The sequence below is a fragment of the Entelurus aequoreus genome, linkage group LG01 (genome assembly GCF_033978785.1).
Source record: "Entelurus aequoreus isolate RoL-2023_Sb linkage group LG01, RoL_Eaeq_v1.1, whole genome shotgun sequence".
Taxonomy (NCBI): domain Eukaryota; kingdom Metazoa; phylum Chordata; class Actinopteri; order Syngnathiformes; family Syngnathidae; genus Entelurus; species Entelurus aequoreus.
Genome location: NC_084731.1, coordinates 38,838,960 through 38,853,663, shown reverse-complemented (window position 1 = coordinate 38,853,663; position 14,704 = coordinate 38,838,960). Strand labels below are relative to the sequence as shown.

Genomic DNA, 14,704 nt, shown 5'->3' with positions numbered 1-14,704 from the left:
GGTTGTAGATACTTTAAATGAAACAAAGGTATTTGATATATTTTAAATAAAACACACATGAAGAAGCTAAGTTAAATTAAATTTAAAAGTTGGAAGGTCCTTTTCAATAAACAAAGGTACACTTTTAATGAAACAAATGTAGTAGGTACATTAAATAAAGCAGAAGGTACTGTGTGAACAAAACATAAAGGCAGTACTTTTAATGAAACAAAGGTTGTAGGTACAGACTTGAAATGCACTTTTCATCGTGTATACGCCTATGAATATGTTTATATAATGAAGATAAACGTGTATACCTGCTGGAACGTTACGTGTGTTGACGTCATCTCTTGGTCACGTGCACTTGCAGTGCAGGGGGGAAAGGAAGAAAAAAGAGAAAAATAACATTAAAAAAGCAAGTAGAATTATAAAAAGGAAAACGAAAATAAATACAGTATATATATATATTTTTTTTATTTTAATTTAATTTTTTTATCATCCATCCTTTTTTTACAGATATATATAGAGGGACAAGCGTTAGAAAATGGATGGATGTATATATTGTTTAAAAAAAGATTAAAACAAGAAGAATTAGAAAAATGAAAAAATAAAATGTCAAAGTCCAACAGGACGAAAACCCACGTCGCAGTGTCAGGAAGTAGTTGTCGTCAGTTCCGGTAAAAGCCGTGGACAGTCAGTGAAGGTGGGGGTGCAGCCACGGGGAGAGGACCCGCGGACCAGCACAGGTAAACACACACCTTTGTATTTTATACTTGATATAGCGTAGCATAGTAGTGTTGAGTACTATGATGCTTACATGACGATGTGACGATGCGCAAAATGACATGTTGACTCATCACGACCCCCACCCCCACCCCACGCGCATCCTCTGGATGATGCAGCGCTTTTTGCTGCTGTGCGCAAACTCTAACATGCATCATTTATAACATTCAATATTCACATATCAAACATTAATTCTCAATTTTCATACTCAAACATTCATGTTATATTAACATACTCAAACATAGCTTGATGTTGTTGATACCATCGTGTCACCTTCCTGTCTCATACACACCAAGTGTGTGTTGTTGCATCATTGTGTGTGTGTGTGTGTCAGATAAGGCTATATCCTACTTGTATTTGACATGTTGAAGTAGTAAGGATGAAGTATATAGTCTTATTATTTGACATATTGAAGTAAGTATAAGGATTAGTTACTGTATATTTTATATAGTATTTGATATGTTGACATAAGGATACAGTACTTGGTATTTGGCATTGGAGTAAGTATGAAGTATATATTCTTAGTATGTTTTATGTTGAAGTACGCATATTTTCTTGACATTTTGAAGTAAGGGGTATGAAATATTTATTCTTAGTATATGACATACATAAGTATAGTAAGGATGAAGTATGTATTAGTATTTGATATGTTGAAGTACCATAAGTAGTAAGGATGAAGTATATATTTATTTATATTTCATCCTTACTACTTACAGTACTGCCATATATATATATATATATATATATTGTTGCGTTTGACCAGATGTTCCTCCAAGTGGGATGTAAAACGCTGGTCAGTCCCAAGTTCCTTAGATGACATATAAACTGATCTCAAAGGTACCACCAAGCACAGTATAGGTATTTTGTAATTTATTGTCAAATATTTGAGAATAGAGACCAGCCTCGAACAACACATACAAATGCGTAGCCCAAGTTGATCTGAAAACATCCCGGAATGCACTCTCCTCTTCAATATCTCCCCCCGCCCTCACTTGTCTCACCTCAAACACATGCTCATTGTGCTTCTTATCTAGAGTTGGGCTGCAGGAAAGCAAGGAGGATTCCTTCTCTCTGCCTTCCACCCCAAGGCCATCCCCAGTGCAAGCACTTTGTCATGAGATGATTAGAAAAGCAAAGAGTACAATATGGAACATTAGCTATATGTAATATGACTATGAAAATTAATAAGTAACACAAAATATGGATATATGAAGATATATATATATATTTCAATATATATATATATATATATATATATTTCAATATATATATATATATATATATATATATATATATATATATATATATATAAGTAGGGCTGCAACTAAAGATTAATTTGATAATCTGTCGATTATTACTTCGATTAATAATCGGATAAAAGAGACAGACTACATTTCTATCCTTTCCAGTATTTTATTGGAAAAAAACAGCATACTGGCACCATACTTATTTTGATTATTGTTTCTCAGCTGTTTGTACATGTTGCAGTTTATAAAAAAAAGGTTTATAAAAAATAAAAAAAAGTAATAACGTTTTTTTTTTTTTTTTTTAAATAAATAAAAAATTGCCTCTGCGCATGTGCATAGCATAGATCCAACGAATCGATGACTAAATTAATCGCCAACTATTTTTATAAGCGATTTTAATCGATTAGTTGTTGCAGCCCTAATATATATATATATATATATATATATATATATATATATATATATATATATATATATAACACCCAAAACCAGTGAAGTTGGGACGTTGTGTATTTCGTAAATAAAAACAGAATACAATGATTTGCAAATCCTTTATAACTTATATTCAATTGAATAGACTGCAAAGACAAGATATTTAATGTTGGAACTGAGGAACTTAGTTTTTTTGCAAATAATCATTAACTTAGAATTTAATGGCAGCAACACATTGCAAAAAAAGTTGGCCCAGGGGCATTTTTACCACTGTGTTACATGGCCTTTCCTTTTAACAACACACGCGAGGCTGTCTGTAATGTGTGTGTGTGTTGGCGGCGACACCCAACTCTAGTCTGGGCCGAGACAAAGATTGTGAATGACTGAAAAGAGGGGTCACTCTGTTCAGTTAATTCCACTGTTAAAAAAACGCGCTCAGGTGCTGAGAGCGATGCACTAAATAAGAAGTCGTTCTTCCTGTTTGAAGCAAGAGACAAACAAACGCAAGGCTCAACAATTCTGATTGGCAAACATGTCAAACTCAGCCTCTTACGGCTATTTAGCGCACTAATTAAAACCTTGATGTAGATTTGATTTCGATTAACCGTGCAGCCCTACGAGAATCGTATGAATCGTCACCCAAGAATTTGAATGAAATCAAAATGTGATTTGTTGTAATATTCCCATCCCTCTTTTGCAGTGTTATATTACTTGTCAAAAGATAAACCATCACATCTTTTAACAATTGTACTGTTAACGGTACAGTGGGAGAAAAAGACGGCACGGACGCAGGGACGTTGTTAGCTGGCAGCGTTTTTATTGAAATATATATATATATATATATATATATATATATATATATATATATATATATATATATACAAACCCCGTTTCCATATGAGTTTGTTAGATGTAAATATAAACGGAATACAATGATTTGCAAATCCTTTTCAACCCATATTCAATTGAATGCACTACAAAGACAAGATATTTGATGTTCAAACTCATAAACTTTTTTTTTTTTTTGCAAATAATAATTAACTTAGAATTTCATGGCTGCAACGCGTGTCAAAGTAGTTGGGAAGGGGCATGTTCACCACTGTGTTACATGGCCTTTCCTTTTAACAACACTCAGTAAACGTTTGGGAACTGAGAACATACATTTTTTAAGCTTCTCAGGTGGAATTCTTTTCCATTCTTGCTTGATGTACAGCTTAAGTTGTTCAACAGTCCGGGGGTCTCCGTTGTGGTATTTTAGGCTTCATAATGCGACACACATTTTCAATGGGAGACAGGTCTGGACTACAGGCAGGCCAGTCTAGTACCCGCACTCTTTTACTATGAAGCCACGTTGATGTAACACGTGGCTTGGCATTGTCTTGCTGAAATAAGCAGGGGCGTCCATGGTAACGTTGCTTGGATGGCAACATATGTTGCTCCAAAACCTGTATGTACCTTTCAGCATTAATGGCACCTTCACAGATGTGTAAGCTACCCATGTCTTGGGCACTAATACACCCCCATACCATCACAGATGCTGGCTTTTGAACTTTGCGCCTAGAACAATCCGGATGGTTATTTTCCTCTTTCCTTCCGGAGGACACGACGTCAACTGTTTCCAAAAACAATTTGAAATGTGGACTTGTCAGACCACAGATCACTTTTACACTTTGCATCAGTCCATCCAAGGCCCCGTTTACACTAAGCTGGCTAAGGTTATCCAGGGTAAATCCCACGTAACCTTATCCTTGTCCACACACACACAATGGTCGTTTAAGACCCCCTCTTCCCCTCCGTCAGCCGGCGCAACGCGACCTAATACGCATGTGCGGAAAATGCGCACGTTATAGTCACCTCCAGTGTTGCTTTGTGTTGAAGTTCTTACAGTTTTTTGCAATTGCTTACACACTAAATGTTAAATGTTTACACAGTTAACAAAGTCTACACACAGTAAGTAAAACCACTGTGCAGATTTGCCTAATATTAGGCATTGACTCTGCTTCACAGTTTTTGCGAACTATTACACACAATGCTTTACACACACCTTCCCATCTTGCACATGTGATGTGGATGAGATACTATGGCCTGATCCAGCCAGGTGGGAAGGTGATGATTAGAATCAGTAACTGAGGCTTTTGAGTATGTGCTTTCATAGAGTTGCTGTTGCCTAAGTCTGCACATGTAGCCTATACTTTATGCTGTCATTTTTATGTATCTCCAGATTTTTTTTCAAATCTTTTTATTTGTCTCAGATTTTAATTTGTACTGCATGTCATTGTTGACTACTGTGATATGTTACTTTACCTGACTGTAGTAAAAATAAATATTTTCAGTTTGCAGCATCAGTTTTTGAAAAGACTACGGGATATTTTTTACTTTCTCTTTAGGTCCTTACATATAGGCCCACTTCAAAGTAAACAATGACGATTGCTATGGATTTGCCAATATATTTTGTAAAGTTACAGTAATAATTCATCACATATGCTAAAAAGGTCGGAAAAAACGCACCAAACATGTGATTTCTTATAGGAAAATAGTTGTTTTTTTTACAAATGTATTTTGTATTTATCACTGTTCTGGGTAACTCACTCCAATAGTGTCTTATCATTTGAAGTATGTGTGAGTGATATGAAAACAAAACTGCATTTTTACAAATGCTTGCTTTATTTTGATGAATGGGCATATGGTTTGACCAAAGTGTGTCATATTGCAAATAACCTACGAATTGAAAAAATTGAATGTGGTGTTTGTAAAAGTGTATACATCTTTTGAAAAAAGACACACAGTTAGTAAAATTGTGTTTAAGCAAATAGAAAAAACTGTAAATGTAACTTATCTGAACAATATCCAGTGTTGTGGTATTTCAATTAAATGGAGTCCAGTGTTCTGTGGGGCCCTATTGTTTGAATAACACCTGAGCCATCATAAATTAATCAAATCTTTATTGGACACGAAAGTACACAATGTGACAAAGAACATTTGACAACAATCAATCTAGGGATCTAAATATCTGGTCAGGACTCTCCTCACTCTTTTGCCTTCACCTTCATTGTCCATTCGTTTTTGGTGACTTTATATACTCTGGACCTAGACGTTGAGTCCGCAACATACTTGGCGGACAATAACTGATACAGTCTGCTTTGCCAGTCCAAAAGCATCCGCCGTTTTCCGTAGTTAGTCTTCCCTTGACGGCCAGGTAGTACAAAGCACATGCTACCTTTTTTATCACATCCACGGTAGCCCGCATTCTCGTTGACTCTCCTTCGACAAATGGACAAAGTTTTTCGGTATTTAGAATCACAGCTGACCTGGACATTCGAAAGTTCTCTTGTCGTCTGAGAAGTGTTGTATCCCAAATAGCTGCAATTGCTTTCTCTTAAGGTATCATGTGTGATTTCCACAAGCGTCTGTACATGTAGAAGAATGACAAACACGGGCATGTCTGAATGACTCGCCTCCATATTTCCAGTGGTTACCTCCGAGTTACGAAACCGCTTTATTAGGAAGCTGGCTGTGGCGCATTCTTTCTGACGTCACTTCCGGTGTGGGACGCGGTCTTTCTGGCGTCACTTCCTCTCCGAACTCAGTTTGTAAACGATCAATGAGTCCATACAAAGCTAAGAGCTGGAGATTCAAGAAATATGCGGCGCACTTACCCGTGTAAAAATTTGTCCGAGGAGGGGAACCTTAAACGCTGGTTTAGTGTGGCTGAAACGGGGCTTAGGCTAAATAATTATTCGTTTAAGGGGTTATGCGGCTTAGTATAGACCAGGGGTCACCAACGTGGTGCCCTCGGGCACCAGGTAGCCCGTAAGGACCAGATGAGTAGCCCGCTGGCCTGTTCTAAAAATAGCTCAAATAGCAGCACTTACCAGTGAGCTGCCTCTTTTTTTTAAAAAATGTATTTATTTACTAGCAAGCTGGTCTCGCTTTGCTCGATATTTTTAATTCTAAGAGAGACAAAACTCAAATAGAATTTGAAAATCCAAGAAAATATTTTAAAGACTTGGTCTTCACTTGTTTAAATAAATTCATAATTTTTTTATTTTGCTTTTTATAACTTTCAGAAAGACAATTTTAGAGAAAAAATACAACCTTAAAAATGATTTTAGGATTTTTAAACACATATAAATTTTTACATTTTAAATTCCTTCCTCTTCTTTCCTGACAATTTAAACCAATGTTCAAGTAAATTTATTTTTTATTGTACAGAATAATAAATACATTTTAATTTAATTCTTCATTTTAGTTTCTGTTTTTTCGACGAAGAATATTTGTGAAATATTTCTTCAAACTTATTATGATTAAAATTCAAAAACAATTATTCTGACAAATCTAGAAAATCTGTAGAATCAAATTTAAATTTTATTTCAAAGTCTTTTGAATTTCTTTGAAAAAATTTTGTTCTGGAAAATCTAGAAGAAATAATGATTTGTCTTTGTTAGAAATATAGCTTGGTCCAATTTGTTATATATTCTAACAAAGTGCAGATTGGATTTTAACCTATTTAAAACATGTCATCAAAATTCTAAAATTAATCTTAATCAGGAAAAAATACTAATGATGTTCAATAAATTATTTTTAAAAAATTTTTCAATAAGATTCGAATTAGCTAGTTTTTCACTTCTTTTTTTCGGTTGAATTTTGAATTTTAAAGAGTCGAAATTGAAGATAGACTATGTTTAAAAATGTAATTGTCATTTTTTTGTGTTTTCTCCTCTTTTAAACCATTCAATTAAGTGTAAATATCATTAATTATTAATAATAACATAGAGTTAAAGGTAAATTGAGCAAATTGGCTATTTCTGGCAATTTATTTAAGTGTGTATCAAACTGGTAGCCCTTCGCATTAATCAGTACCCAAGAAGTAGCTCTTGGTTTCAAAAAGGTTGGTGACCCCTGGTATAGACATAGCCTTAGATGAGCTCGGGCCCAGCGAAGCCGGCGGCATTTCTGGGTGTTGTTGATAAATGGCTTTCACACTTACAGATGTAGCGAAGAACTGTAGTTACTGACAGTGGTTTTCTAAAGTGTTTCTGAGCCCATGTGGTGATATCCTTTACACACTTATGTCGCAGGCCTGAGGGATCCATCCATCCGTCCATCCATCTTCTTCCGCTTATCCGAGGTCGGGTCGCAGGCCTGAGGGATCGAAGGTCCGTAATATCATCGCTTACGTGCAGTGATTTATCCAGATTCTCTGAACCTTTTGATTATATTACGGACCGTAGATGGTGAAATTTCTTGCAATAGCTCGTTGAGAAATGTTGTTTTTAAACTGTTCGACAATTTGTTCACGCATTTGTTCACAAAGTGGTGACCCTCGCCCCATCCTTGTTTGTGAATGACTGAGCATTTCATGGAAGCTGCTTTTATACCCAATCATGGCACCCACCTGTTCCCAATTAGCCTGTTCACCTATGAGATGTTCCAAATAAGTGTTTGATGAGCATTCCTCAACTTGCTCAGTCTTTTTTGCCACTTGTGCCAGCTTTTTTGAAACATGTTGCAGGTATGAAATTCCAAATGAGCTAATATTTGCAAAATAAAACAAGGTTTTACAGTTGATCAAGAGTCAACCGAGAAACACCAAAAAGCAGGTCTGCAATGAATTGGAAGCTGCTGGAACACAGGTGTCAGTGTCCACAGTCAAGCATGTGTTGCATTGCCATGGACTGAGAGGCTACCATGCAAGAAGGAAGCCCTTGCTCCAGAAGTGACACCTTAAGGCTCGTCTAAAGTTTGCTGCTGATCACATGGACAAACATAAGACCTTCTGGAGGAAAGTTCTGTGGTCAGATGAAACTAAAATTGAGCTGTTTGGCCACAATACCCAGCAATTTTAATTTTCCAGAGGGAACTCTCCTGAAGGAATCAATAAAGTACTATCTATCTATCTATCTATCTATCTACACTACCGTTCAAAAGCTTGGGGTCACCCAAACAATTTTGTGGAATAGCCTTCATTTCTAAGAACAAGAATAGACTGTCGAGTTTCAGATGAAAGTTCTCTTTTTCTGGCCATTTTGAGTGTTTAATTGACCCCACAAATGTGATGCTCCAGAAACTCAATCTGCTCAAAGGAAGGTCAGTTTTGTAGCTTCTGTAACGAGCTAAACTGTTTTCAGATGTGTGAACATGATTGCACAAGGGTTTTCTAATCATCAATTAGCCTTCTGAGCCAATGAGCAAACACATTGTACCATTAGAACACTGGAGTGATAGTTGCTGGAAATGGGCCTCTATACACCTATGCAGATATTGCACCAAAAACCAGACATTTGCAGCTAGAATAGTCATTTACCACATTAGCAATGTATAGAGTGTGTTTCTTTAAAGTTAAGACTAGTTTAAAGTTATCTTCATTGAAAAGTGCAGTGCTTTTCCTTAAAAAATAAGGACATTTCAATGTGACCCCAAACTTTTGAACGGTAGTCTATCTATCTATCTATCTATCTATCTATCTATCTATCTATCTATCTATCTATCTATCTATCTATCTATCTATCTATCTATCTATCTATCTATCTATCTATCTGATTGGAGGAGAAAAGGTGAGGCCTTTAATCCCAGGAACACCATTCCTGCTGTCAAGCATGGTGGTGGTAGTATTATGCTCTGGGCCTGTTTTGCTGCCAATGGAACTGGTGCTTTACAGAGAGTAAATGGGACAATGAAAAAGGAGTATTACCTCCAAATTCTTCAGGACAACCTAAAATCATCAGCCCGGAGGTTGGGTCTTGGGCGCAGTCTGGTGTTCCAACAGGACAATGACCCCAAAAGCATGTCAAAAGTGGTAAAGGAATGGTTAAATCAGGCTAGAATTAAGGTTTTAGAATGGCCTTCCCAAAGTCCTGACTTAAACCCCATTGAGAACATATGGACAATGCTGAAGAAACAAGGACATGTCAGAAAATCAACAAATTTAACTGAACTGCACCAATTTAGTCAAGAGGAGTGGTCAAAAATTCAACCAGAAGCTTGTGGATGGCTACCAAAAGCGCCTTATTGCAGTGAAACTTGCCAAGGAACATGTAACCAAATATTAACATTGCTGTATGTATACTTTTGACCCAGCAGATTTGGTCACATTTTCAGTAGACCCATAATAAATTCATAAAAGAACCAAACTTCATGAATGTTTTTTGTGATAAACAAGTATGTGCTCCAATCACTCTATCACAAAAAATAAGAGTTGTAGAAATGATTGGAAAATCAAGACATTGTTTTTTACAAGTGTATGTAAACTTTTTACTACGACTGTATGTATAATATATATACACATATACTGTATATACATATGTATATCAATATATATATATATATATATATATATATATATATATATATATATATATATATATATATATATATATATATATATATATATATATATATATATGTATATAATTGTGTGTGTGTGGTAAACAAATGGATGTTTTCATGACAGATTCTTTTATTAAAGTTATTTTGTTGCTCGGGCAACAGAGGGAAGCAGAGAGCAACGTAATATTATTTTTTTCTTTCTACTTTCTAACCTTGTACAAAGTTTTTATATTATCCATCCATTTTCTACCGCTTATCCCTCTCGTTGTCGCGGGGGTGCTGGAGCCTATCCAAGCTGCCTTCGGGTGGAAGGCAGGGTATCTGTATTCACAATAATAACTTATTCATATCATCTATATTCACAACAGTGCATTTCATCTTATATAGCAACTACAGTCAAAACAATAATTTATTTATTTTATATGTATCTACATTCACAACAATAACTTATTTGTTATACCATCTATATTCACAACAATGACTTATTTTATATATTCACATTACTTATTTTTTTGTATACTATCTATATCCACTTCAATAACTCTATTTATATCTTCACATAAAGTATTTATTGGATCTACTATCTATATTCACAAAAATGACTTATTTGATGTATTCACATGAACTGTGAATTTTATATACTGTCTATGTATTTTATATATTTACAAGACTTATTTATTTTATATACTCTATATTCACAGCAATAACTTATTTATGTTATATACTATCTATCAGAGGTGGGACCAAGTCATTGCTTTGCAAGTCACAAGTAAGTCTCAAGTCTTTGCCCTCAAGTCTCGAGTCAAGTCCCGAGTCAAGACAGGCAAGTCCCGAGTCAAGTCCAAAGTCAAGACTGGAAAGTCTCAAGTCAAGTCCCAAGTCCTGCATTTTGAATTTCGAGTCCTTTCAAGTCCTTTTAACCACAGACTAATATATTTACACAGATTGTGTATGCTTTTAAAACGCTGTATTTATTTATTAAAACAAGTGCATTTGAAATTGCAGGGGAAAAAAAGTGCTGACATTGCACTTCATAATAGCACTATTATCCAGTAATTTTAAACATTTAACTCATTCTTTTACAGAATAAACACATTCGAAAAAACAAGTACAACTGTACTTATTTGCACAAAAGTGTTAACATTGTATTTCCATGGCATATTGCATTGTAACTAGTTCCACAGCAGTTTCTATCCTGTTCTTACCTTATCTCATTGATCTCATCTCGTACTGTCTGTGTGTTTATGTGTGCGTACACATGAAAAACATAACAAATACATGAACAAAACAATGAACAGAGTTGTACTTTTTAGATGTCAGGGCCCTATGCAATATGTACACATATTGTTAATATAGTATACATTTTAACTGACCTTTATTTGACTATGTTTGTGTTTTTGTAGGTGGCTAAAATACGCATTGCTGCTGACCGCCGTCTAACGTTACGTTACTGTGTGTGATACATTGACTAACGTAACGTTTTGTGTAGGTACCTCATGCAACCCTGCCTCAAAAAAATCACTTGGCAAAAAGTATGAATAAGGTAGCGAACTGCAGTGGACGCAACAGATTGCCGTGTTTGCAATGACGTTATAACCATAGACATCTTATAAGTAGAAGCAGCATTGGTTGCTGTGACGCGAGCAATTTGGCCGCCATCTTGAAGTACTGACAGTTGACAGGTAGAAAATAAAGATGGTGTTCAGCGTTTTCCTGCTCAAATGAGCGGACTGTTGAAAATAGGAATCGGGGGATTACTTTTCACAAGTAAGATTTAACATTAATGTACTATTGGTTGTATTTTATGAAAATAATATTACCCCAGAGTTGAGAAGGAGCAAAGATCTTCAATATTTGTATGTGAAAATCACAAATAAATCTTCTGGGGGAGGATGACTGCCCTACAGGGGTTTGCTTTACAAACTTTCAGCCCCACCTAAAACAAAATTCACCAGCCGCCACTGATTATGATGCATTCTCATTTTAGGCAAAATTTAAGACAATACTTTCTTAACAGTATAATTGTAACCAGGAATAAGTCTTCAAGTAACAATATTCAAATACTAACATTGTTGAGTAAGACAGAATTTGGTTTTATTCTGAATCCAGTGAAACAGATTGGTGGTTTTAGCTGATATTAAGACTTTCAGGTGTTTATATATGTTTATGTTGAAGTATTTGGCAGACGCTTTTATCCAAAGCGACATACATAAAAAATACATATAAAACAATGACTGTAAACATTATCATTTAAGGGAAGAATGTAATACAAAATATCAATACAAAGTGCCAAGACAGAATAAACTCTCTGCTGCTGCAGCAACAGAGATACAGTCTATAAGATATATATATATATATATATATATATATATATATATATATATATATATATATATATATATATATATATATATATATATATATATATATATATATATATATATATAATGTATTCATACATTGTTTATGTAGGATATACGCATGTATACATAACCTAATCATATGGTTTCTTCAATTTAAAAATAGCTGACCGTTTTTTTCCCCTTTCTCTGGGATTATATTCCCAGTTTTGATCTCGGACGTCTGGTCACTTATAGCGTATAAGAATATTATATTACTGTTAAGCAAACTATGAATAATAAAACACGCCAAAACATGTTTCCTTTATCATAGCTACACGTATGACAAAAAAGCGCGTGAAAATCAGTGGTATTCAGTGAGGTAAAATGAATTAAATGCGCTGACAGTTCATTGCTCCTGCCAAATGAATTGCGCTGAGTGGAGCGGATCACCACTCCAAGATGGCGGCCCCGCATCTCGTCTGCGCCTGTAGGCAGTAGCGCTCGATGCTGCGTACCCTTATAAGATGTCTAAGGTTATAACGTTAGCAGTGAGTTTACAGCCTCACTGATTTAACTACACAGCAAATAAAAGTTACGTTACTTAGCCAATAAACGTTATCTTACATTCAAAACTTACCCTTTGTGCAACTTCAAATGTCGAACGAAGTTGGAAGTTGTTGCGTCTCCGTCTGTAATATTCGAACTGCGTGATTTGCATACGGCAATTCGTTTTTTGTTGACCAAGTCGTAGTTTTAATACCCGAACGAAATTAACTTTGGCATAATTGTTTCTCACTGCCGCATTGTTTGACAATTCTTGTTCGGTGGTTGTCCTGCAATTTGATTGGATGAGAGCTGTGTGATGAAAACAACGTAGATCTAATTTGATTGGCTGTTGTACTGAGAGCACACCAGCTGACAAGCAGCACACACGCTGATAGACACAGACGAAGAAAATGAAAAATACGGAGCGGCGCGCTCCCAAATAACTTTTTAATCTTTGGGTTTTGGGGAAAGTAGCAAGTCATGTCAAGTCAAAAGGCTCAAGTCCAAGTGAAGTCACAAGTCATTGATGTTAAAGTCTAAGTCGAGTTGCAAGTCTCTTTACATTTTGTCAAGTCGAGTCCAAAGTCATCAAATTCATGACTCGAGTCTGACTCGAGTCCAAGTCATGTGACTCGAGTCCACACCTCTGCTATCTATTAACTACAATAACGTATTTATTGTACATACTATCTATATTCGCAACAACAACTTCCATCCATCCATCCATTTTCTACCGCTTATTCCCTTCGGGGTCGCGGGGGGCGCTGGAGCCTATCTCAGCTACAATCGGGCGGAAGGCGGGGTACACCCTGGACAAGTCGCCACCTCATCGCAGACAACAACAACTTATTGATTTTATATGTTTACAACAATGATTGTTTATCAGAAATACTTTAAATTCTGCTGATTAATTAACGCATATGTGTGTGAAGGTCACATAAAGGTCACGTGTAGCATCGTTGGATGTTGCTGTTGGAAGCGCTTCAACTTTCATTGAAAATAATAGGACATAACATGATTAATTGTATTACAGAGAAGAAATGTGATGTAAGGGCAAATTTGACACACTGGCCTTTTCAGCTTTAATAATGAGAAAACAATGCTCATGTTTAATTAAGATGATAATAAATACTATTCATATTCATCAACTCTGTGTTTTATCGTCTACGTGTTTATTATTTTAAGTCAGGATGTCCTGATACAACTTTTTAATTCTGATACGATACCATTATTGGAGCTTTGAGTATTGGCTGATACCGATATTGATACGATACGATATCAGCAAGAATTATACACTTTAAAAAAAAATCAATATTGAGTTTGGAATGTTTGAAAATTAGTCAAAACAGCCAAAAATTTGTCAAACAGAGAACAATAGTAGTTGTAAAAAAACACTAACCTATTTATTGTTAACTGTCTGGAATAGACTAATGCTGTTAAGTTGAAGTGGAGTGGCCATTGTTTTTTGGCAACACTTAGTGTCCAAAATAATTCATTGCATCAAGCTCATGACGCAGTAAGGTAAATGATGCGGACATGTTTGTTATTGTATAAGGCTTCTGCCTTGGAGACTTTATGTGCAAGTAATATGCAGCTATAATTATTTTATACTTGTTTATATTGACAAATGTACTGTTTTAGAATTCAATATTGTTCAATGAAGGACAACGAATGACTAGCTTGTGTGCTATTGTGTGCTTCACTGTTGTGTATCTGCTAGCTCCTGTAGCCTATAACCTACCATGTTTACCTTTTGCAAATGACTAATGACTAAAATAGAAGAAAAGACCAACCTTGTTTGCTTATTGGAGGACGTTTAGATGTTAACTGGCTGTCCAGCTTTGCACAAGTAGACACGCTGAAGGACTGCTTGTATCGGACATGATGCAAGATCATATAATCCCATATCTTTTTTTTTTGCTGATGTCGAAAACGATATCCAATATCAATATCGGTTTGGGACACCCCTAAATTCAATTCACTCTTAATACACTTCCGAAAATCATTATGTGGATTTCCTTTAATGTCATACTGTAATAGAGCTTAGTA

At 35.5% G+C, this 14,704-nt stretch overlaps 1 protein-coding gene across 1 annotated transcript in view; it reads left to right on the top strand.

Moving 5' to 3' along the window:
* Positions 1-653: 653 nt before the first annotated feature.
* The window catches only part of nfasca (neurofascin homolog (chicken) a), a 240,939-nt gene continuing 226,888 nt past the window's right edge, over positions 654-14,704 (top strand). Inside the window, exon 1 of the mRNA XM_062049733.1 lies at positions 654-725. The gene's annotated coding sequence lies outside the window, so the exon portion shown is untranslated. The remainder of the gene's footprint in view (positions 726-14,704) is intronic.